The sequence below is a fragment of the Triturus cristatus genome, chromosome 5_1, assembly GCF_964204655.1.
Source record: "Triturus cristatus chromosome 5_1, aTriCri1.1, whole genome shotgun sequence".
Lineage (NCBI taxonomy): Eukaryota > Metazoa > Chordata > Amphibia > Caudata > Salamandridae > Triturus > Triturus cristatus.
Window position 1 is genome coordinate 167,465,488 of NC_140587.1, and position 26,452 is coordinate 167,491,939.

The 26,452-nt window shown below is 46.5% G+C and overlaps 1 protein-coding gene and 1 long non-coding RNA gene across 8 annotated transcripts in view; one reads left to right on the forward strand and one right to left on the reverse strand.

The window, feature by feature from the left end:
- Positions 1–26,452, reverse strand: part of LOC146830547 (E3 ubiquitin-protein ligase RNF31-like) — a 325,057-nt gene that overhangs the window by 73,014 nt on the left and 225,591 nt on the right. The window lies entirely within an intron of this gene.
- The window catches only part of LOC146830548 (uncharacterized), a 126,839-nt gene continuing 103,617 nt past the window's right edge, over positions 3,231–26,452 (forward strand). Inside the window, exons 1-5 of the long non-coding RNA XR_014961442.1 lie at positions 3,231–3,261; positions 3,815–3,877; positions 4,032–4,070; positions 9,269–9,331; positions 9,486–9,524. This is a non-coding gene — a long non-coding RNA (uncharacterized LOC146830548). The remainder of the gene's footprint in view (positions 3,262–3,814; positions 3,878–4,031; positions 4,071–9,268; positions 9,332–9,485; positions 9,525–26,452) is intronic.

The window sequence follows — 26,452 nt, forward strand, 5'->3', positions numbered from 1 at the left end:
TGTAAAGGAGAAGCACCCCAGACCTTCCTGGTCCGCACCAGAAGCAAGTCCTCCTTTCTGCGTGGGTTCCGCTTGCCAAGGCTTGGTGAGTCCTAGTTCGACTTCGACGCCACCGACAGCAAGAGCCTTCGTGGGACAGCTCGCCTCCTGGTCCTGGTCGTCCTCGACATCTCCTGGTACCCGTGGCTGCTGCGACAAGCTTCACCTCTTCACCTGCAATCTCCCGACATCGCATGGTTCCTTCCTGGTTCCACGTGGTCACTGGCTAGTGACCCAGACTCCGTTCCTTCTGCTTGCAGGTATCCTTCCTTCTTGATCCCGGCCTTGGGATCCACCGGACACTCTTCACTGACTGCCTGTCAGCACCTTTCCTTCAGGCATCCATAGGAGTCAACGACGAAACCCGACGCAAGTTCACACCTATGCACCCACAGACCGTGGGCTAGGTAACTTGGGTACTCCGGTGCTCATCAGGATATTGACTATCCTAGTGTCTAGTTTTCAAGTCTCGACTTCCTAGTTATTCCAGAAGTGTCCTAAATCTTCATAATTCTAAACTGTACTATTTCTATCGATTATACGCATTACGCGCGAGTGTTTCCACTCTGCACCTGAATCCCGTGGGCCTCCCACTTCCTAACTGTTGGTAGGGTAGTGTAGCCCCAGCGATTCCCTAGGCCTAGGCCTATCCTATTTCCGTGACAGTGGTCCTTATACCACTTACTTACTTAGTATATGGTTTGCGTGGCCCCTATGCATAATTAAGACTGTGTTGTACTTACCTTGAATCTCATAAAGAGTGCTGAGGGTTTTGACTAGAATAAATACATTCTATTTTCATATATATCTGTTGTGGTGTCCTTTCATTTGGTATTCAAGGGGTTACATATGGTATCACAGCTGGCTTCACATGCCATTCAGAGTTTAGCCTAAGACTGCTCTTGTCCATGCTACCACTAGGATAGCTGGTCTAGAAGGTTGACTTCACAACCAATCACCATAAGGGTTGTTTGGACTGATACAGGGTGTACACTAGAACTAGTGACATCATATATCAGGCCAACTTCTCACACCCACTCCAACATCAGGGCACAGGAGTATATTCTCTATACTTCCTCATTCCCAAAAAGGACAAGACCTTAAGACCCATACTGGACCTCAGACTGCTAAACCAGTATATACAATCAGATCACTTCCACATGATCACCCTCCAACAAGTCCTCCCGCTACTTCAACAAGGCGACTTCCTTGCCACATTGGACCTCAAGGACGCATACTTTCACATCCCTATGCATCCCGCTCACAGAAAGTATCTACGATTTGTAGTAGACGGGCAGCACTATCAGTTTACAGTTCTCACATTCAAAGTAACAACCGCACTCAGGGTATTCACCAAGTGCTTAGCAGTCGTGGCAGCGTACCTCAGAAGACAACAAATCCATGTCTTCCCCTATCTGGACGATTGGCTCATAAAAGCCAATACTCTCCACAAATGCGTTCTCCACACTCACCGCACTATTCAAACCCTCCACGACTGGGGATTTACCATCAACTATCCAAAATCCCAACTGCAACCCTCCCACATCTGGAGGGGACCCCAAGACACCATCGTGGCTTTTCACACTTGGATGAACATACAAAATCATTATTTGAGATTCACAGTTGAATACTCGAATATCAGCTTACCGTTTTTGGATATCCGGATCTTTCCTGATAATGGAGGGCTTGGCACAGAACTCTATCGCAAACCTACAGCCCGGAATTCGTTGTTATCTTTCGAGAGCTTTCATCCTAAATCCCTTAGGGAGAACCTTCCCTTCGGTCAATTTTTAAGAATCAGGAGAAATTGCTCAACAATGGACAAGTACAATGAACATGCGAAACTACTGAGTATTCAACTCAAAGAGCGGAATTACACTAACAAAGTTATCCGTATGTCGCGGAAAAGAGCTGCAAATAACAACCCGGGAAGCTCTGATTGATTTGCCCAGTCCCAAAGAACCTTCAGGCAGACTAACACGTGTGAACACTTTCAATACTCACTCTAATAAGATCAAGAGTAGTATTTTAAAGCACTGGAAAATTCTCAATATTGGCAATGAGGTTTTAGCTCCCCCACTCTTTGCTTTCAAAAGAAGTGTTAACATCAAAGACCACATTGTACATACCAGGCCTAAAATTGTGCACAATGTCAGCGAACAACAGTCATTATGGGGATTACCGCCTGTGGTAGGACATTACCCTTGTGGTTCTTGCGCAGCTTGCCCACAGACTTCACACATGACAGAAGTTGATATTGGTACCACTAAACCATGGGTTTTGAAGAAACACACCAACTGCAGTAGTGACAAGGTTATTTATCTTATCACCTGTCCTTGTGCCATGCGATACGTGGGTATGACCACACGCAAGGTTAAAACAAGAATTTTAGAACATAAGAGCACCATTCGGTGCAAGAGGAGAGCAACCAAAATGACAAACCACTTTCTAGATTTGAACCATCAAGCAGATGATCTCCGTTGGACAGTTCTGGAACAACCTCCCATACCCCAACACATCACAGATATTTCTAAATTTTTATTTAGAAAAGAACAGCGGTGGGTGTTTCGTATAAAAAGTGACATATCGGGGTTAAATGAAGACATTCCCTGGTTGTCCTTACTGGGTTAAGTGCCCTTCATTTCAGAGATCTTACTATCTGTATAATTAATGAGCTGTTGGCTTATTACATCCATGTTTCTAAACTGGTAACTTGGCCTATTTGAGCAAGAGGGTGGTCAGCATCACAAGATCATATTTTCAACATTAGATCTTTTTGATGATTTAATAACTATCTCAATAAACTAAGTCCATTTGTCTCCTACTGATTCACTAAGCATGCCAATATTAATTAAGAACAATTTTCGATAGCATTGTACATCATGCTATTTTTTGGTATGTGTTATTATTATCTTTATTTCTTGACATGTGCTTGCTAGTTTGGTACTTTGTTCAAACCCGATACCAATAAAGTTCGCGCTCATGTTTTAAAATCGTCACGAGTGCTTTAGTTCTTACCCAATGAACATTCGCATATGCAGTTCCTAGCAACACTGCTACATCTCATTGGTTTTCAGTCATCTATCTGACAACTTAATAGAAACCGCAGCACGTATGCGCAATACTTAAACACTACTCTCCAACGGGGTGCCGTCAGTAAATCAGACAGGCACTTCAGATAGACGCCTATGGGGTCCTGAACATGGAGCTGAAGACACACGGGTACTTAACATCCCTTCACCACTCCGTCGGTACCTCCGGTCGCAACACTTGTACTACGACGGAGTACCGACGGAGAGGTGAGTTAAGTGCTAGTGATTTGGTACATTGTGCAAAAAGATTGTTTTGTCTGTGTTTAGCGGTGGGCTCGGTTTGCAAAGATCAGCGATCGGCACTTCTCCCCGCTTTTAAGATGAATATGTGTTTTTAAAGTTAAACTTTCCCTTTGGGTGTTCGCTTTATTTTTGAGGTGCTTTTTGAATCCTAAGCACTTTTTGCTTTACATTACTAAGATCTTAGGTAAGGACAATGACGAGGTGTTTAACTTACCATTGACTTTCCTTCTTTGACCATTATGCATTGAGGTGAAGTCTTGTTCTGCCCAATCATGACTTTTTGCAAACTACGGTCATTTGGATTGCATTAGTGTCATATGTGTTAGATTGCATGCCCCTCCCCCTTTTTTTGATTAGTATTGTTGGTGATTTTTCACATTATTCACACTTCCTTGCACTTATTAACAGCAAAAACGGTTTGAATATTCTACGTTTTGCAGAGTGGGGCTCCCTTTCCTGAGTTGTGACCAGGGTGAGGTGGGCCTACTTGTCCCTCGGTTTGGGTGAGTTATATAATTTTAGTGTCTAATAAGACTTATTAATGACTCACGTTTTTTGAGACATTTACAACTATTTCTTCAACCATTATTAATATTTGGAAGAAGGGATTTGAATGCTTACTTTGTTTCTCTCTGTGTCTTTCTGTTTTTCTTTTAGACAAGTTCTAGTGAGATTGCATCCGCAAGAGCATAACTGGTTTGGTTATTTCAAACTTTTTTCAAACCTTATTTATAGTTTACACGTGACAGCAGCAGCTTTGTTTTTGGTCCTGACGAAAGCCATACATACTTTCGAGATGGTCATTGGCTGAAACATGTTGACCTCTTTTCATCAAGCAGTTTTCAATAGTTACTGCTTTGCACTGTTTTTTATCTCTGGCAGGGCTAATGAGCCAATAAAAATTATTTTTCAATAGCACTAGTCAGTTTTAGATCACATTCACTTATCCTTATAACTCCTTTTGCGCTGCACCCTCATTTCACTCAATTGCTCTTCTTTGGGATTTTAGCATCCTTTTCTCCAGAAACTTGAAAAACATCCCTGAGCTCCCACCTCTCAGTGAGGTGGTTGTAGCCCTCAGTGGGACTAGGTTTTCCCACTGAGAGGAGAAAGCCCAAATGATGAAGCATGTCACCTTTTGGTGAGTGAGGGCATTCATCCTTAAAAGGGGTGCTTTTCTTAATTAGGCACATTCTTTTCTTAATTAGGCACTGTTACTCTAGACACAGTTTGTTCATAACATTCTTCCCTTCCACGCCTATGTTTTAAGGCTGTTCAGACCTAAGAAGTTATTTGTGTTTTGTGATTACTTATTGGGGTACAACTTTTTGCAGGTCTTTAAAACTTATTCCCTTGGACCCTCAATTCCCTTTTGTGTGTTACCCAGTTGAGTACGGCAACGGCCGTGGGTCCGTTATCTTTCTAGTTCACCACGTTGGTGCACTAGTTGTAGCTTTTTGGTTGTGTGTGACATTGTGTTTTCCCGACTGATTGATCACTAGAGGTGGCGGCAACATTTACACAATGGCAGAACTTTTAGGTTTGGCTTTTGATGAGGCAGTGGCTAGAGATATACTATCAACACCTAGCATTTTGGAATTTACACCAAACATTGGGACAACTTCTACTGATGAATGGGCCAATTTATTAGTTCTTAAACGTTCACATTCACGTACTTACATACACGGGGCAATCATGACAGAGTATCTTAGAGCAAATTGTGCACCAACAGGTCTCATTGTGACTAACGCGCCTCGTTTATTTCTACAAGACAAACAATTCCTCAAAGACTGGTCATTGATTGCCTGGCGGTGTACCAGAGATTGGCTTATTCTGATAATCAGTACCGCAAAACGTATTGCGGACACCATATTAATTGAAATACAGACACTAGAGACACAGATTAAGTCAGTTTTGGTTTCCTCTGTTTATAAAAAGCAGGCTGAGGAAACGAACAAAAACAACAAAGAATTTAAGGACTCAGTTTTGGCGATGAAGATAGCCAAATTCAAAAAAGATCTTGAAAAGTTCACATTCGAGAAAGTATATCCATACACCAGTAACACCTATGTTCCTCCCCAGTTCAATCACAAGGGCAGGAGGTATGGTTCTAATTATTCTACATCGGCCAGTGAAGATGGGTCGACGGATTCCGACACAGCTTTGTTTGAGGATTCTAGACCCAGTAACACAAACAAGAGGAACAGAGGACAAAGAGGTGGCCAATATGGCCATGGGCAACAACAATGGTGGCCACAGGCCCTTTTGGGTATCCACCACAACCGCCATTTCAACCTTCCATGTACCCGTTCCAATCATTTAATAATATGATTCCTCCGCAGCCTTTTTTAGGGTTTGGCCCAAGAAGATCAAGGGGCCGCAGAAGAAACCAACGGGCATCAGTTCAATGGGATGTACCAGTGGCACCCAGAACTTTGCGCAGCATGGTCCAGCCACCGGTGCAACCAGGGACCAGCAAGGAAACGATCTGATCCTTAATTTAAGTAAGTGTCATCTCAATCCAACGGAAATGTCTGTATTGAAGAAAGGCTTAGGGTTTGTCCCCACTAGTACTGGGGATGCCTTTTTGATTAGACAAGAGCTGGCGGGCTTTCTTCGGAAGATACGTTTACGTTCCTTTTTTTCAAACAAAGACATTATCAATTTACCTGAGGAAGCAACGAACACTGGTCTTAGACCACGTTCCACTTTTAACCCTCCATCACATCTGACACCTGTACAGATCACGACCTTTGAAAAAGCGGTTCTCAAAGATGTGGTAGAATTGTTTCAACATGACACGAGGCATTACCATAATCTTCCCAAACTTGAATCACGCGCACTTCAAGAATTGGCCAAGGATGACACTATCGTAATAAAAGCGGCGGATAAGGGGGGTGCTATTGTGATCCTTGATAGCACTACATACAGAGCAGAGTGTATGCGACAACTTAACAACAGAGATGCCTACAGACTTCTGAAATTGGATTCCACCAAACGCCTAACAAGCGAAATCAAAGGGATGATAGAAGAAGCCAAGGACAACGGTTGGATCACTGAACATGAGGCAGCATTTTTAGTAGCATCCCATCCAGTTGTACCTTACTTTTATGTGCTACCTAAAGTGCATAAAGGACAATCACCACCTCCAGGGAGACCTATTATCTCGGGTATAGGTTCTTTACTAGAACCCTTATCAACCTTTGTTGATTTTTTCCTGCAACCCTTAGTGTTGGAGATGCCCACGTATCTCCAAAACACTAAACATTTATTGCGTCTCTTGAATGAGATTACTTTTGACCCAGAGCAGGAATTCTTGGTCTCATTCGATGTAGAGGCTCTGTACACATCAATACCACAAGATGAGACGTTAGCGACAGTCGAGATGCTGTTACAATCCAAATCAAGAGATAGCATCAACCCAGTCCAGTTCATAATGATGTGTGCACGAATGGCAATGAAGGAGAATTTCTTTCAATTCGAAAAGGATCAGTTCTTGCAAATATCTGGAACTTCTATGGGCAGCATTTTTGCGCCGAGCCTGGCGAATTTATATGTACACGCCTTTGAACAGTCCTGTGTTCTCACAGAAGATAATCCCTTCAGAAGCCATATACGCACTTGGAAACGGTACATCGACGATGTGTTCGTCATCTGGAGGGGACCCCCAGACACCATCGTGGCTTTTCACACTTGGATGAACATACAAAATCATTATTTGAGATTCACAGTTGAATACTCGAATATCAGCTTACCGTTTTTGGATATCCGGATCTTTCCTGATAATGGAGGGCTTGGCACAGAACTCTATCGCAAACCTACAGCCCGGAATTCGTTGTTATCTTTCGAGAGCTTTCATCCTAAATCCCTTAGGGAGAACGTTCCCTTCGGTCAATTTTTAAGAATCAGGAGAAATTGCTCAACAATGGACAAGTACAATGAACATGCGAAACTACTGAGTATTCAACTCAAAGAGCGGAATTACACTAACAAAGTTATCCGTATGTCGCGGAAAAGAGCTGCAAATAACAACCCGGGAAGCTCTGATTGATTTGCCCAGTCCCAAAGAACCTTCAGGCAGACTAACACGTGTGAACACTTTCAATACTCACTCTAATAAGATCAAGAGTAGTATTTTAAAGCACTGGAAAATTCTCAATATTGGCAATGAGGTTTTAGCTCCCCCACTCTTTGCTTTCAAAAGAAGTGTTAACATCAAAGACCACATTGTACATACCAGGCCTAAAATTGTGCACAATGTCAGCGAACAACAGTCATTATGGGGATTACCGCCTGTGGTAGGACATTACCCTTGTGGTTCTTGCGCAGCTTGCCCACAGACTTCCCACATGACAGAAGTTGATATTGGTACCACTAAACCATGGGTTTTGAAGAAACACACCAACTGCAGTAGTGACAAGGTTATTTATCTTATCACCTGTCCTTGTGCCATGCGATACGTGGGTATGACCACACGCAAGGTTAAAACAAGAATTTTAGAACATAAGAGCACCATTCGGTGCAAGAGGAGAGCAACCAAAATGACAAACCACTTTCTAGATTTGAACCATCAAGCAGATGATCTCCGTTGGACAGTTCTGGAACAACCTCCCATACCCCAACACATCACAGATATTTCTAAATTTTTATTTAGAAAAGAACAGCGGTGGGTGTTTCGTATAAAAAGTGACATATCGGGGTTAAATGAAGACATTCCCTGGTTGTCCTTACTGGGTTAAGTGCCCTTCATTTCAGAGATCTTACTATCTGTATAATTAATGAGCTGTTGGCTTATTACATCCATGTTTCTAAACTGGTAACTTGGCCTATTTGAGCAAGAGGGTGGTCAGCATCACAAGATCATATTTTCAACATTAGATCTTTTTGATGATTTAATAACTATCTCAATAAACTAAGTCCATTTGTCTCCTACTGATTCACTAAGCATGCCAATATTAATTAAGAACAATTTTCGATAGCATTGTACATCATGCTATTTTTTGGTATGTGTTATTATTATCTTTATTTCTTGACATGTGCTTGCTAGTTTGGTACTTTGTTCAAACCCGATACCAATAAAGTTCGCGCTCATGTTTTAAAATCGTCACGAGTGCTTTAGTTCTTACCCAATGAACATTCGCATATGCAGTTCCTAGCAACACTGCTACATCTCATTGGTTTTCAGTCATCTATCTGACAACTTAATAGAAACTGCAGCACGTATGCGCAATACTTAAACACTACTCTCCAACGGGGTGCCGTCAGTAAATCAGACAGGCACTTCAGATAGACGCCTATGGGGTCCTGAACATGGAGCTGAAGACACACGGGTACTTAACATCCCTTCACCACTCCGTCGGTACCTCCGGTCGCAACACTTGTACTACGACGGAGTACCGACGGAGAGGTGAGTTAAGAAGTGCTAGTGATTTGGTACATTGTGCAAAAAGATTGTTTTGTCTGTGTTTAGCGGTGGGCTCGGTTTGCAAAGATCAGCGATCGGCACTTCTCCCCGCTTTTAAGATGAATATGTGTTTTTAAAGTTAAACTTTCCCTTTGGGTGTTCGCTTTATTTTTGAGGTGCTTTTTGAATCCTAAGCACTTTTTGCTTTACATTACTAAGATCTTAGGTAAGGACAATGACGAGGTGTTTAACTTACCATTGACTTTCCTTCTTTGACCATAATGCATTGAGGTGAAGTCTTGTTCTGCCCAATCATGACTTTTTGCAAACTACGGTCATTTGGATTGCATTAGTGTCATATGTGTTAGATTGCATGCCCCCCCCTTTTTTTGATTAGTATTGTTGGTGATTTTTCACATTATTCACACTTCCTTGCACTTATTAACAGCAAAAACGGTTTGAATATTCTACGTTTTGCTTATCTTTCCAGAGCGGGGCTCCCTTTCCTGAGTTGCGACCAGGGTGAGGTGGGCCTACTTGTCCCTCAGTTTGGGTGAGTTATATAATTTTAGTGTCTAATAAGACTTATTAATGACTCACGTTTTTTGAGACATTTACAACTATTTCTTCAACCATTATTAATATTTGGAAGAAGGGATTTGAATGCTTACTTTGTTTCTCTCTGTGTCTTTCTGTTTTTCTTTTAGACAAGTTCCAGTGAGATTGCATCCGCAAGAGCATAACTGGTTTGGTTATTTCAAACTTTTTTCAAACCTTTATAGTTTACACGTGACAGCAGCAGCTTTGTTTTTGGTCCTGACGAAAGCCATACATACTTTCGAGATGGTCATTGGCTGAAACATGTTGACCTCTTTTCATCAAGCAGTTTTCAATAGTTACTGCTTTGCACTGTTTTTTATCTCTGGCAGGGCTAATGAGCCAATAAAAATTATTTTTCAATAGCACTAGTCAGTTTTAGATCACATTCACTTATCCTTATAAATTCTTTTGCGCTGCACCCTCATATCACTCAATTGCTCTTCTTTGGGATTTTAGCATCCTTTTCTCCAGAAACTTGAAAAACATCCCTGAGCTCCCACCTCTCAGTGAGGTGGTTGTAGCCCTCAGTGGGACTAGGTTTTCCCACTGAGAGGAGAAAGCCCAAATGATGAAGCATGTCACCTTTTGGTGAGTGAGGGCATTCATCCTTAAAAGGGGTGCTTTTCTTAATTAGGCACATTCTTTCCTTAATTAGGCACTGTTACTCTAGACACAGTTTGTTCATAACATTCTTCCCTTCCACGCCTATGTTTTAAGGCTGTTCAGACCTAAGAAGTTATTTGTGTTTTGTGACCCTCCCACATACACCAGTATCTGGGAGCCACCATAGATACATCCAAAGCCATAGCTTATCCCAGCACAGCCAGGATAGCCAGTATACAAAATCTCATCTCACAATTTCAAACTCAACACTTTCTTCCAGCAAGAGTGTTTATGGAACTGTTAGGCATGATGGCGTCATGCATCTCCATAGTTCCCCACGCACGACTTCAAATGCGTCCCTTGCAAGAATGTCTAGCACAACAGTGGAACCGGGCTCACGGACAACTTACCGATCTGGTGTTGGTGGACAGTCGCTCACTTCGTTCACTGAAATGGTGGAACACCATCAACCTGTCCAAAGGGCGGCCGTTCTTAGAGCCTCTTCCACAAGTAGTGCTGACCAACGACGCATCTCTCACGGGGTGGGGAGCCCACCTCCTTCAACACACCACTCAGGGCAGATGGACCAATCAACAAAAACTGCTCCACATCAATCACCTAGAACTTCTAGCGGTGTTCCTAGCACTAAAATCCTTTCAAATGCACCTAAAGAACAAAACTGTCCTCATCCGCACAGACAACATGACGACAATGTATTACATACAGAAACAGGGGGGGACACATTCTCTCCAACTGTCCCAACTGGCACAGCAAATCTGGAGATGGGCAATTCCCCAAAACATCTACCTGTTAGCGGAACACCTCCCAGGGGTTCACAACCAGGTGGCCGACCTCCTAAGTCGTCACACACAGCAAATCCACGAGTGGGAATTACACCCCAAGGTTCTACTCCCATTCTTCCAAAAATGGGGCCAACCAGACATAGACCTGTTCGCTACTCCCGAAAACACAAAATGCCCAACCTTCGCCGCCAGGTTTCCACACCCACAGTCGAAGGGCAATGCAATATGGATGAACTGGTCAGGCAGATTTGCATACGCTTTTCCGCCTCTCCCACTCATTCCATTTGTGGTACGCAAACTGAAACAACAGTCGCTAACACTAATCCTAGTGGCTCCCACTTGGGCACGTCAGCCCTGGTTCACCACACTTCTGGAACTATCGCTGGTTCCCCATCAAAAATTGCGCCTCTCCCCGGCTCTATTAACCCAGAACCATGGAGAAATCAGACACCCAGATCCTCAGGCACTGAACTTGGCAATCTGGCTCCTGAAGTCTTAGAGTTTGGGTACCTCAACCTTCCTCCAGACTGTATGAATATCATCAAAGAAGCCAGAAGACCTACTACTAGGGCATGTTATGCGGCAAAATGGAAAAGATTTGCCATTTACTGCGCTAACAATGACATACGTCCACTGGATGCTTCCATCCAAAACATCATTTGCTATTTACTACACTTGCAAAGATGCAATTTAGCGTATTCCTCTATACGTCTACACCTAGCGGCCTTAGCAGCCTACTTGCAAAATAGGCAACACCTGTCCCTCTAAAGTACCAGCCATCAAAGCATTTATGGAGGGTCTTAAAAGGATTATTCCTCCGAGATTACCACCTTCCCCAGTGTGGAATCTCAATATTGTTCTAACAAGACTCATGGGTCCCCCATTTGAACCAATGCATAAATGCGAACTGCAGTTCTAACATGGAAAGTGGCTTTCCTTATCGCAATCACTTCCCTGCGAAGAGTAAGTGAAATACAAGCCTTAACTCTTGAAGAACCATTCCTACAACTACATCGTAACAAAGGTGGTTCTTACAACAAACCCAAAATTCCTTCCTAAAGTAATTTCCCCTTTCCATCTTAACCAATCAGTCGAGCTACCAGTCTTCTCCCTAACCCAGACTCGGTAGCTGAGAGGGCCCTACATACCTTAGATGTTAAAAGAGCCTTGCTTTATTACATCGACAGGACAAAACCTTTTCGAAAAACCAAACAACTGTTTCTTGCTTTCGCTCCACCACATAAAGGCAACCCTATTTCCAAATCAGGTATAGCCAGGTGGATAGTTAAATGTATCCAAATATGTTACCAAAAGGCTAAACGTACTCTTACAGTTCCCCCTAGGGCGCATAAAATAGGGGCTTCTATGGCTTTCTTAGGGAACATTCCCTTAGAAGATATTTGCAAAGCAGCCACATGGTCTACAACACACACCTTCACTAAACATTACTGTGTTGATGTGCAATCCAAACAACAAGCTTCAGTAGGCCAGGCTGTCCTAAAAACTCTATTCCAAACTGCTGCAACAGATACAGGTGACCACCGCTAGGGGAGACACTGCTATATAGTCTATCCTAAGTGTGTGATCTGCAGCTCATATGCCTCGAACGGAATATACTACTTACCAGTATGCATCTGTTCTTGGCATGTAGAGCTGCAGAGCCACACACGCCCACCCGCCTCCCCGGGACCTGTATCTCTTCCAGCAGTTGTCTTAATTTGACACTACATTTCTTTCTTTATTTCTTATACACTCCATCATTTCCCATCATGGCAAAAAACAATCTGACGATGGAGTGGATGCCCATGCACACTGTTGTCCAGAGGTGGAGTCACGTATCTCGTGACCAAAAGGCTTCTTCCGAAGACAACAACAACCTGCAATCATCCGAGCCCAACACCAGATGGCGATCTTATCCTAAGTGTGTGGCTCTGCAGCTCTGCAGCTCTACATGCCAAGTACAGATGCATACTGGTAAGTAGCATATTGCCTTTCGTGTAGAATGTGCTTTAGGGGGAACGGATAGTGTTTGTTTTGCTTTGTGGTAGCAAATCTGAATGCCTTTTACAATACACCTAGCTATCCCTGATTTTGAGATGGGGTTGCCCTTGTGTGGTGGAGAGAAAGAGACAAACAGTTGTTTGGTCTTGCGGAAAGGTTGTGTTCTCTCGATTTAGTAGAGTAAGGCTCATTTGACATCTAACGTATGGAGAGCCCTTTCTGCAACGGTCTGTCGTTGCGAGACAAATACTGGTAGTTCTACAGATTGGTTTAGATGAAAAGGGGAAATGACTTTAGGTAGGAATGTTGGGTTGGTACGGAGAACAACCTTGTTATGGTGCATTTGAAGAAAAGGTTCTTGTATGGTAAGTGCTTGTATCTCACTGACCCTTCTAAAGGACGTGATGGCTACAAGGAAAGCTGTTTTCCATGTTAGGAATTGTAGTTCGCATTTGTGTAAAGGTTCGAAGGGAGGCCCCATTAGCCTTGTAAGAACGATGTTTAAGTTCCACACAGGTGAGGGTGGTACTCTGGGGGGGAATTATTCTTTTTAGGCCTTCCATGAAGGCTTTAATGGCAGTTACTCTAAAGAGTGATAGATGTTGCCTGTTTTGTAGGTATGCTGCAATAGCTGCGAGGTGTAATTAAATAGACATATAGGCTAGATTACACCTTTGTAGGTGGAGTAAGTAGCGTAGCATTTGATGTGTTGAATGGACACGTCCAGGGGATTGATGGTGTTGTTATGGCAATAAACAACAAATTGTTTCCATTTAGCAGCGTAGCACGCTCTAGTGGTAGAACGTCTAGCTTCTCTGATGACGTTCATACAGTCAGGGGGAAGATTTAGGTACCCAAATTCTAGGATTTCAGGAGCCAGATCGCAAGATTGACCTGAGCTGGGTCCGGGTGTCTGATCTCTCCATGGTTCTGGGTTAAGAGGCATGGTGAGAGGTGTAATTTTTGGTGCGGTACCTACAGAAAGTTGCAGCAGCGTGGTGTACCACGGTTGTCTGGCCCACGTTGGAGCTACTAGGATTAGTGTGAGTGAGTGTTGTTGTAGTTTGCCCACCACTAATGGAATGAGTGGGAGAGGCGGTAAAGCGTACGCAAATTTGCCTGACCAGTTCATACATATCGCATTTCCTTTGGACAATGGGTGTGGGTATCTGGCGGCGAAGCTTGGGCATTTTGTGTTTTCTTGGGTGGCGTAGAGGTCTATCTGTGGATGCCCCCACATTTGAAAGAATGGATGAAGAACCTGTGGGCGATGTTCTGGACTCCTGGGACATGTTGAGCTAGGAGAAAGATTTTGTGGGGAATTGCCCATCTCCATATGCTCTGTACTAATTGAGAGAGCTGTGGAGAGTGTGTACCGCCTTGTTTTTTTATATAATACATGGCCGTTATGTTGTCTGTGCGAATGAGGACTGCCTTGCCTGAAATCTGTGTTTGAAAAGATTTTAGGGCTAAAAAGATTGCTAGTAACTCCAGATGGTTGATATGGAGTAACTTTTGTTGAGGTGTCCATGTGCCCTGCACGGTGAGATGTAATAGGTGAGCTCCCCAGCCAGAGAGCGATGCGTCCGTTGTTAGTATTATCTGGGGAACCGGGTCCAGGAACGGTCGGCCTTTGGAGAGGTTTGTGGTGTTCCACCACTGCAGAGAGCAATGGGTGCGACCGTCTACCAACACCAGATCTGTCAGTTGACCTTGGGCCTGGTTCCACTGGCGCGCCAAGCACTCCTGGAGGGGACGCATCTGGAGTCTTGCATGGGGCACTATGAAAATACAAGAGGCCATCATCCCTATTAGTTGCATCAACACTCGTGCTGGAAGGGAGTGTTGAGGTATGATTTTTTGTCACAAAGCCTGAATGCTTGCAATCTTGGCCGGATTGGGGTAGGCTATCCCTTTTGAGGTGTCTATGGTGGCACCGAGGTATTGTTTTATATGGGATGGCTGTAGCTGGGACTTTTGGTGGTTCACCGTGAAGCCTAGTTGGTGAAGTAGTTGGATTGTGGTGGAGGTGTGTTGCACACACTGATCGTATGAAGTGGCTTTTATCAGCCAATCGTCTAGGTATGGGAAGACGTGAATGTGCTGTCTTCTCAAGTGTGCTGCCACCACTGCCAGGCACTTGGTGAATACGCGTGGTGCTGTTGTGACTCCGAATGGGAGCACTTTGAATTGGTAGTGTTGTCCGTCCACTACAAATCTGAGGTACTTTCTGTGAGCATGGTGCACTGGAATGTGGAAGTATGCGTGTTTCAAGTCCAGAGTGGTAAGGAAGTCGTTTTGGGAGAGGAGCGGAAGTACCTACTGAAGCGTTACCATATGAAAATGGTCTGAGTTTATATATGTGTTTAGGGGTCGGAGATCTAGGATGGGTCGTAGAGTCTCGTCCCTTTTTGGTATGAGAAAATATAGGGAGTAGACCCCCATATTTTGTTGATTGACAGGAACGTGTTCTATTGCCTGTTTTTGTAGGAGGGAGATTACCTCCTGCTTTAGTAGTTGTAAATGTTCTTGTGACATTGGACGTTGCCTGGGTGGAATGTTTGGGGGGGGTAGATGTTAGTTCTAGGCAGTAACCTGACCGAATTATTTGTGTCACCCATTTGTCTGAGGTGATGGTCGCCCAGACATGAAGGAAATTTTGGAGTCTGCCCCCAACCGGAGTGGAATGATCTGGGGGGAGCGGGGGGGGGGGGGGGAAAAAGTCATTGGGTAGGAGGTGTGGCAGAACGGGCATTGTTTGTTTTGCCTCTGTCCTTGTTATTATTACCCCTGTAGCCGCCTCTTTGGTAACCTTTTGTAAAGGTGGTTTGAGTAGGGGATTTGTATGATGTGGACGCTGTGTCTGAGGAGTAGCCTCTGGATGTACTCCGAAAGAAAGAGCGGCGAAAGGGGCGTCTGGGTGGGTGTGACTGTAAGGCCCCCATGGATTTTGCGGTATCCGTGTCCTTTTTCATTTTTTCTAGGGCCTCATCCACCTTTGGCCCAAATAGATCTTCCTGGTCAAAGGGATGGTTAAGGATGGAGGCTTGAACTTCTGGTTTGAAACCAGATACCCTTAGCCAAGCATGGCGACGGAGAAGGACGCTGGTGTTGATGTCCCTGGAGGCTGTGTCTGCTGCATCTAGGGCACAACGTATGGAGGTATTTGTGATTGTTTTACCCTCCTGAATTACCTCGTTGGCCCTAGCTTTATATTTTTCAGGGAGATGGTGCATTATGCTTTCTAACTCGTCATAATGAGCCCTGTCATATCTGGTCAGTAGTGCCTGAGTGTTTGCTATACGCCATATGTTGGCCGCCTGGGCTGCTGTGCGTTTGCCTGATGCATCCAGTAGTTTTGATTCCTTGTCCGGTGGTGGTGCATCACCTGACGCCTGGGAATTTGCCCTTTTACGTGCCGTAGATACTACTAAAGAATCTAGTTGCGCTGGTCCTCTGATGTATGACGGATCTGAGGGAGCAGGTTTGTATTTTTTTTCAAAACGTGGGTTAATGACCCTGGCTCTAACTGGGTCTTTAAAAACTTCTGGCGCATGCTTTACCACTCCTTTGAGCATAGGTAGTATGGAGGTGGACCTATGTGCGGTATCAAATGTGTCTAGGAGGAAATCTTCCTCAACGGGGTCGGTATGCAAGTCTACCCCGTGATAATGTGCCGCCCTTTGCAGAAGATGGTTGAACCCTAAAGCATCTTCTGGTGGAGATAGCCTAGAAGGGTAAAGATCGTCTTGTCGGACGTTGGGGATATCTGAGATATTGTAATCGTCCCATGGGTCTGGGGAGCATGTAGGGGTGGGGTCCTGTGGCACATGCCCTATATCATGATATGGGTCCCCTTGATCATCATCGTTTGGAGACGGGGTCGGAGAACGATGAGGTGGGGGTGGAGAGGGCGGAGGGGGTGGAGGTGGGGAAGGCGGAGGAGGTGGAGGGGGAGGGGAAGGTATCCTGAACGGGGAGGTAGCAGAGTCCTTCCTCTTTGGAGGTGGAGGCAGAGCAGGTTTCTCCAAATGTCGCTTTTTGATAGAGAGCGTCAATTGTCCAATTTTTGGATCCTTGGCGAGAGTTTTTTGCAAGGGATCCGGTGTGAATAATGCTGGTGAGGTTATTTGGTCCATCGGCGCCGAAGGTGTGGGGGCCAATGTCTTTTTAGGTTTTTCTGCGCCGGTTTGTTGTTTCGAAAGGGGCTTGGTAACCTACGGTCTCTTTTTCGGTGCCGAGAAGGGATCCGGCTTGGAAGTGTCGGTGCCGGTGGCCTTGTGTGGATGGCGTCGGTACCGAAGTGCTGGGTTTCGACCCCGAGGTCATCGGCGTGGAGCTCGGTGTCGAGGTGGAGCCCGGTTTATTTTTCGGTGCCGAAGGGTGTTTTTCGGTACCGCTGGTAGGCCGGCTCGAGCCCGAGCCGCCGGTAGGCTTACTTGGCTTCTTCACCGGGCCCGAAGGTGGGGTGTGTGAAGCAGTGTCTCTGGTCTTGCTTAGGCCCGGAGGCGAAGGCGTGACCGAAGCCTTTTTGGGTGCCGGCGAGGGTGTGTGTGGGGGGGGGAGGGGGGGGGTAGATTGGTACTCACGACCCTCTGCGCCGGAGTGATGTCCTCCACATCTGATTCGTCGGCCTCGGAAGCGCTGACGAGGTCGTCTTCGTTGGGATGGTGTTCCAGATCGTCGATGTCGTCTCCGAAGATGTGGACTGGAATGGACGTGAAGGAGTGTGCCATGTTCCTTCTGGCTCTTCGGTCCCGAATGGTCTTTTTGGATCGGAAAGACTTACAAGCCGGACAGTCTCGAGCCTCGTGTTCAGGAGAGAGGCAGAGGTTGCATACCTCGTGAAGATCGGTGTGGGGAAACTTGGACCCACATCGAGGGCACTGTTTAAATAGAGTCCTTTCCATGAGCCGGTACCGGAGCTTGGGTAGGCCCGAAGGCCGCCGTCGACGACTGGAACCGAAGGTTTGTGCCGATGAGAAGGCGCGTTGATTGAAGAGATTGCTCGAAACAATATTGCGATTTGTGGTGAGGATTGCACGTCGATCGTCGAACTGGAAGCTGTTCGGAACCGGAAAAAAACAATCCGAGGATGGAGCCGAAGCCCATGCGCAATACGATCCACGGGAGGAGTCACCAACCTCGTGGCTTCCAAAGACTTTCCAAAGGGAAAAACAAACTGCAAACATCCGGGCCCAACACCAGATGGCGATCTATGCAAAAGTGTGTAATCTGCAGCTCATATGCCTCGAACAGTTAGATATAACCTTTTTTTTTAATTTTTTATTTATGATTTTAACATAATATACAACACGTATAGCATTACAATGTGCAGAGAGCCATAGCACAATCCCAGTGGTTTCTGCCGTTCGGCCCCCTATCGGTGCCAGCCTCAATAGAGCCATTCTTTAAGCCATATTAGTACAAAAAGAAAACATATATAACACATAGCGCAATCTCGTAACATTCTGGGAAAGGAGGAATTTACCAGGCACAAAGCAACCAGAGGCAAGCAATCCGACCCCCTGGTGTCATTGTTCAAAATACAGTTGACCACCTGTACCAGCAGTCCCAACGAGCTGCGGTCATTGCCACCGAAACATCCTGCAAATCAGCCCTGTCCGTCTTTATGCCGTTGTATGTGGAGCAGCATTCCCATCCACTGAGCTGTGTAGGAGTAGGTATCCCTGGAGAGGTTTCCATATATATCTGGGTTTGGAGGCAGTCGGTACCATCTCGGCATAGATAGCAGACTGTTCTTGACAATATGTTAGGTCTGCCAACCACTCTTTAAATTTCAGGGCCCTGCCCCTACCCCATTTACATGCCACTCTCCGTTTAGCTAGCAGTAATGATGTTGCCAGAAATTTCCTGTAAGCGCTAGGTACCTTTGCCGTGTATCCTAACAGTGCCGTCAGCGGACTCCTCTCGATTTCCCCACCCGTCATCTTCTCTAGTGCCTCTAACACCTGTTCCCAGTACTCATGTATTTTCGGGCATTCCCACGCTAAGTGCAGGAACCCTGCTTCTGATTGGTGACACCGCTCACATCTGTCAGTTGTGGCTAATTTAAATTTGTATTTCTTAAGTGGTGTATAGTAAAGACGGTGCAGGTATTTATAGTGTATGACTCGCAACCTACAGCTCGCTGAGATCTGCGCCGTCTGCAAGCAGCAATATTGCCACTGTTCGTCAGTGATTTCCCACCCAAGATCCTCCCCTCACTGCACTCGCGCCGGGCAGGGATCCCCCTCCCTGTTGGACCGTATGGTAGTGTATAAAGTAGATACTAGATGTTTTCCATCTTAGGAGGTGAGCAGATTGTGCAGCGGGATCAGACTTCAGGGTTCCCGCGGAAAGTCCGGAATAATTGAACGCATACCCTGTCTTAGGCGGACATAAAGGAATACATCCAATGGTGTGCGCTGCGTACCTTGTGAAAAGTGCTCTAATGTGCGAAATTCCCCAGCATGAAACAGGTCTCCCCATGTGGATACCTTGACTCGCCGACATAACTCCAAGAAACCCCTCTCCTGCAGCAAGGTCAACATAGGATGATATGTCAGCGGCAATCGGGGGGAATACAGGACCGGCGCAGCCAACAAACCCACTATCTTATTCCAAGCATCTACCGTGCTTGTGATAGTAGTTGGTGGCGTCGCGCGTGACCGCGCAGCCCCATGTATCAAGCCACTTAGTGGTATCTGGTCTGCCAGCCAGTCTTCCACCGCTATTTGCGGCATATATCTGCGGGGATATATCCAATAGTAGGCGTAATGAGCCAGCGCGCTTAGGAAATAAAGCTCGAAATCAGGGATATCAAATCCCCCCTGATCATACGGCCGTATTAAAGTCGCCCATTTAAGTCTCGGTTGCTTCCCTCCCCAAACTAGTCTAATCAATTCTGAGCACAATGTTTTAAAGAAATGCTGCCCGGGATGATATGGTATGTTGAGAAAAAGGTAAAGTAATTGCGGCAATACAATCATCTTTATGAGGAGCCCTCCCTGCCAGCGATAGCGGCAGCGAGATCCAGCGTGTAACGCTGGTTTCGAGTCGCGTGATAGCCGTACCATAATTAGCCCGTATTGTTTCCTCTTTATCTCTGGTGATCTGTATGCCAAGATATCGCAAATCATTATCACACCAGTCTAATGGGAAATCCAAAGGAAATCTAGGGACCGCCAGTGTGAGAGGAAAGAACTGCGACTTTCCCCAGTTAATATTGATGCCCGATAGGCTACCAAACCGGATGAACTTACGTAAAATAGCGTTGAGATTCTGCTCGGGGTCCCTGATATATAGCGTCATGTCGTCAGCATATAATGAGATTAGTAGCTGACGCATGCAGCACCGAAATGCCTTATCTTGATGAATTTGGCGTAATCTGGAGGCTAGAGGTTCCATAGCTATGGCAAACAACAGAGGGGATAGGGGGCATCACTGTCAAGTGCCCCTCGAGATTGCTATAGGCTGGGACATCTGCCCATTTATTAAGATCTTGGCAGTAGGGCAGTTATATAGTAGCTTGATCCAGGATAAGTAGATATGCGGGAATCCCATTTTCTGTAGGACCCCAAATAAATAGTCCCACTCTACAGAATCAAATGCCTTGGTGGTATCTAAAAATACTGCGGCGAGAGGAAACTCTGGGTCTACCGTTTGAATTAAGGAGAATAAAGTCCTGAGGTTATGGGAGGTATTCCTACCCGGTACAAACCCTGATTGGTCCGGGAGTATTAACTTCTCCATTAGTAAAGCTAACCGGTTAGCCAGCGTTTTCGCTAAGATTTTGGTGTCACAATTTAATAATGATAAAGGACGGTAAGAGTCACAGGACTCAGGGGGCTTGCCGGGCTTCAACAGAGACGTAACTATCGCTTCCCTCATCGAGGGGGAAGGACACCCACCTCCAAGGATTCTTCATAAACCTCCTTCAACACTGGCGCCATGATGTCAATGTATTGTTTATAAAATTCTGCTGGTAGACCATCAGAACCTGGAGCTTTCCCATTCTGTAGTTGCATGATGGCATCCCTAATTTCATCCACCTCCAAGGGGTGCATAACAAACTCTCTTTGAGCATCACTCAGCCATGCTAATGCTATATCCCCCACAAAGTCATCTAATGCTGGAGTCCCTTGCATCTGGGATGTGTATAGAGTTCAGTAATGTGCAAGGAACGTGTCTAAAATGGCTGGTGTGTCACGCTGCAGCAGTTCCCCAGGTCCCTGTATCTCTAGAATGTATGCATTGAAGCGTGGTCACCTTGTAACTTCAGCTAACGCCCAACCCGGCCTCTCCCCCTCCCCGTATTTGCGGGCTGTCCAGTACTTGCCTCTGAATTTGGACTCTCTAAGTGCCGTGTCCTCATAGTCAGTTAATTTTTCCCGAAACTGCGTTTGCACTTGTCCCACTTCTCCTCTCCCCATCCGCCTCTCCAGCTCTTGCAGTTCTCGTTCTAGCTTACGCAAAGTATTCTGTAAGTCCCGCAATATCCCAAAGCTTTTTGATATGCAGAAGCCCCTGATCGCTACTTTGAAAGCTTCCCATATCATCTCGACACTATCCACTGTCCCTTTATTCCTAATGAAGAAATCCGGAATCTCCTCTCCCAATTCTGTCTGAAATACCATATCCAACAATGCTGTGGGTTGCAATTTCCAACTCGGCCTAGGTCTCCCGTACCCCGGAGGAGTAAGCCCCAATTTCACCGGACAATGATTTGAGAACGTCCTAGCTAAATGTGATACACTACAAATGGACGGCCCCAATCCCTTAGACAGCAGACAGTAGTCTATCCTCGCCCAAGTCCCTCTATGGGACGTAAAGTGCGTTCCCTCCTTTCCCTGCGGATGGGTATATCTCCAACTGTCTATTAGCTCACCTTCAGCGATGATCCCACCAAGCGCCTCCTGAGCTTGTGTATAATGATGTGCGGCCACATTAGATCTGTCACGAAGCGGGTTCAGAGCCACATTAAAATCACCTCCCCAGATGATATGGGTGGAGCCAGCATTTAGTATCTTGCCACACAGTACGGTGAAGAATTCAGGGCTGTATTAGGTCCATAACAATTCACAATCGTGACAGAATCCCTTCCCAGCCTGCCCCATGTGATAACAAACCTACCCTGCGGATCCACCGCCACTCCCGCCATCTCGAAAGGTGTTCGTTTTTTAAATAAAATGGCAGTGCCGCGAGCATATGAGGAGTATGATGAAAATAATCGGCAGCCTGCCCATTTACTGGCAAAGTTATTAACCGCTTTTGGATTAATATGAGTTTCCTGCAGCAAGGCTATTTGTATATGCTGCCGGTCTAGATAGGCTAGAACTCGCCTCCGCTTCCTCGGGTCCCCCAAGCCCCTGACATTCCACGACATCACATTCAGTACATCTCTATCCTCAAGTGTCATTGCGCTTGTGCATCACCATCCACCTAATACATTTTATATACTTGTACAGTGGCAATCCTACATATGGCTCGAGAATAGTACCACCAGGTACCCACACCCCTGACTCTCTGCAAATGATAAGTTCCCCCTCCCAGCCCTCCGCCTCCCACTGAAACATCCCAAACATATCAGCCATAGGTTCCCCACTCCCCTCCCCTACCCCCCTTCGCTCCTGTATCATAACCACACATCCTGTAGTGTCCCACTCAGCACTTAAAACGCAAATTACAAGGAGCAAAAACCAACCACAAAACAACAAAGGGGATCTCCCAATTGGGGGATGCATCTGGGTGGCTCACGAAAACCTCCCCTCAGTCCAAGTGGACACAGCCGTCAGCCTGTCCCCGGACAGAGTTCGAGGGCGTCCAGCTGCAACATAGTTCAACAGTTCCTGCGGCGTGTGCATCGTTTCTCAGATATCCCTACAGCCACTCTGTTTCTTTATCGGCCTACTGGCGCTGCGTCAACCTTCTATCTGGGCCATGGTGCCCCCCCTTGTGACAATACTAGGCAGCAGTGGACTGCGAGCAACGCCATGGAGTACTGTACCAACTGCAAAGAGGATCAGGGGGACTCCTCCTGCGCCCCTGACTTATGGAGCCGCTTTAGAAACTCTTCTACCTGCTGAGGGTTTGTAAAAAAGGTTTGAGTTCCCTGGTGCGTAATACGCAGGCGAGCCGGATATAATAAGGCGTAGTCAATCTGGGCTTGCCGCAGCTTCTGTTTCACGGCCATGAAATTACGGCGTTCCTCCTGCACTTTTAGCGTGAAATCCAGGTACATAGTGAATGATACTCCATCATAGGACAGCTGTTGCTTCTCTCTGGCCACCCTCAAGGCCGTGTCCCTGTCCCTATAGTTCAGCAAGCGTGCAATTATGAGCCTGGGTGGATTGCCAGGGGGCGGTCTCGGACCCAGCGACCGATGAGCCCTTTCCACTATGAAGTGGGGAGACAGGAGGTCAGACCCCACCACTGCTATCAGTAGCTTCTCATCTTCCCCGTATTCGTACTTTCCGGTATACCTAAAACGCGTATATTATTCCGCCTACTACGCGCTTCAATATCCTCACTCTTAGCTGCTATGACTTTAAGAAGCTTATCCAGTTGCGCCGTCGTTTTCTGTACCTGAGTCATGGTGTCTTCAACATCGGAAATGCGGTGCTCCGCGTCTTTGAGGCGTGTTTCGTGCCCCTCTATTGTTCGGGCTATCGCGTCCACGCGGTTGCTGATCGTATCCGTCTTATCCGCAATGGTCGCAAATCCCTGCCGCATTTGCAATAGAATTGAGTGGAGATCCACTCCCGATTGTGGCTGAGGACCCATCTGTGAGTCCTCCACCATCTTTTCCCGTTCCGGCGACTGCTGTTTCGTGGGCTTCCTGCCTTTGAATTGTAGTCGGGACTGGCGGGCATCCGGTTTCCCCATCTTGGCACAGCTCTCCACTCCGCCGACCACCTCCAATTCAGACACCACGTCTGGCACCGATGTGAAGCAGGCAACAGACAACACCACCTCCTCCCCCTTTTCACAATGCTGCGCAGGTCTGTCCCGCGTTACTCCGCGGCCGCAAATCCCAGGCCACCCTACACAGCACGCTTATAGCATGTAACTGTCCGCAAGGGGAGGCAAGGCCATCAACCTCGGACCCACCGATCTAGAAAGCCGCAGTGTGGCGTCTCCCAGTGCCGTCACCCCTCAATCCGTGTACCATGCGACATATCCCATCAGTTATAGAGAGGCATCCACCGGCAAGGCTATCATCCACTTCACTGTTTACTCACAGTCATTAGCGATAGCCAGTGATGCTGCAAAGTCCTCCGCTACCGGCAGCCTCAGTAGTTGCGGCTTCCTTCACCCATCCACTCTCTGGCCTGTATCACCGTGCCTGCACCCACCAGCGCCGGAGCATATACCATGAATGTCAGGCTACCCCCACCCTGCAGGGGCTCTCCTCCGCTCCAGGCTCCTCCGCTGGGACACAGAAAGCCAGCTTGTGTGTCGCGTCGGGCGCTGGGGTCCTGATCTGGCACCTGCCACCGCTTTCTGCCACGGGCCGTTGCGCCCCGCCAAATGCGTGTAACTTGGCACGCGTGTTAATCTCCGCCACATAAAAGATTTCAGCCGTGCCGGTGATAGCGGAGTTCCCTCGTAGCCCACCTCCGTTTCACGGCGGCCGACAGCGGAGAGCCGCTATGCGCGCTGGGGCTAACCTTGAGGTCCTCTGACAGTTCGTCTTCCCGCGGCACGGCCTACTCAGCTTTCAGAAGCCTCGGCCCTCTGGTACTTTGCTCCGCCTCTCCGTTGCCTCAGACGTCGCGGCCAGCGCCGCCGACTGCTCCGCCGCGTCTCAGCTTTTTGATACAGCGAGCTTCTCCGGAGCTGCGCTTCACACCACCAGGTGCCCCCCTCAACCAGGGATATATGCGCTCTATTTCATGTATTTCGGCCGCCTCAGAACCAGGATAATTGCCGGATTGCGGAGCTGGACTACGGTAGCCTCACAATGTGGCGGCCATACCGTACGTGCGCCACCTAGCGACCCCACAGTTAGATATAACCTTACTCTCTAAAGTGGTAGCTTGGTCGAGCAGTAAGGCAATATCAGAGGACAGTGTAAAGCATTTGTTGTACACACTCAGTCAGCAAATGGTCTCACACACTCAATAACTGAACTCTAGGCCAATGGTTTATATATAAAAAAATATATGCTTGTTTTATTTTAGAACCAACAATTGGAATTAAAATATACTTTCTCAGAATGAGATGCTTTATATAAATACTTTTGCAATATGCAATTGACTTTTGCAAACAGTTACAAGTGGTTGCAATAGGCAACACTATTTTAAACACAATAATGCATTGAGTTCAGTGGAAGTTTCATGTTATTTGTAACAGATTACTTTTAGGATTACTTTTGGAATTCCAGGACTGGATCCTAGATTCAGTCCTGGGTCAGTACTTGTAATCAAGTGATAAAAGTCGACTTAATTACTGTGATGATTTTTAGACAATATTTGGCTATTTTAAAAGTTGACACTTAGAAAATATTTCATAGAAAACAATCAATGATTCCCTATGGCAGAAAATTCAAGTTGCAGGTATAGTATGTTCTCGTTACTTTTGTAATCCAGTACTGGGTGCCTAGACACAGTACTGGGACCTTTATCCAAAACAGGTAAGTAATTACGTTTTCAGATATTATACGATTTTTAAAGAATATTTAAAGTTTGCAGAAATTGAAGGAAGAAATTTCACAGAAAAACAGTCAATGATTTCCTATGGAAGAAAATTGGGTTACTGGTAAATACAGTTGTAAGTAGTTTTCAGAGTTAGTGCTGGGCACCAAGATTCAACACTGGGAGCTCACCTAAGAGCCGGTGAGTATTTTCGTTTTCGTTAGTCGGCTGATTTTTGGTGAATATTTTAAGTTTTAAAAAGTTCACACTTAGAAGAAATTTCAGAAAAAGCCAGTCAATGTTACCCATGGAGAAAATTGAGTTATCGGTTTAAAGGTAAGTACTCGACTGGCAGAGTTAAGGTTTTGGGCATAGACTCAGGGGTCTCCCAGGGTCAGGTAGGTACAGTTTGTTCACCCCCAGCGGCACAAGGGCGACCGGGTGCAGAGAGAGTTAGGCCCAATGTTATTCTATGAGAGGTAGGGGGCCTTGGATGGTGGCTGCTGACTAGCAGGCCACGCGGCTGTGGGAGCTGGGCTCCTGGTCACTTACTCAGGGCAAGTGGGGAAGTAGATAGGTGTAGAGGTTGCACTGCCAGGGCCACTCGGGCGGCTGGGTGCAGGGTGCTTTTGAGCCTTCGGGCGCTCAATTGATTTCAATGGGAAATCTCCGGTTTAGAAAAAGACTGCAAGCTCGGGGACGAGGATTCTTCAGGTGCCGCCACCACTTCGAGAGGTAAGTTGGGTAGTTGGAGGATAGGTAGGTACCCTGGGATAGGGCACAGGGGGCCGCGGGGCGCCGGGTGCAGGGGTGCCTTTTGGTGTCGGGAAATCTTACCCTCCGTTGATCGCGGTTGGGGGGGCACCTTGTTCTGAGGCTGCAGGCTTTTTCAGGAGTGTTGAGGGAGGTTCTTGGATGCCAGACTCGTGGTCACAGTCGCCGTGGGGTCATCCTCGTGTTCTTTGTTCACTCCGGCACAGGCCAGGCTTGGCTGGTGCAGAGTGTACTGGGTTCGCGGTTCCAGGCTGC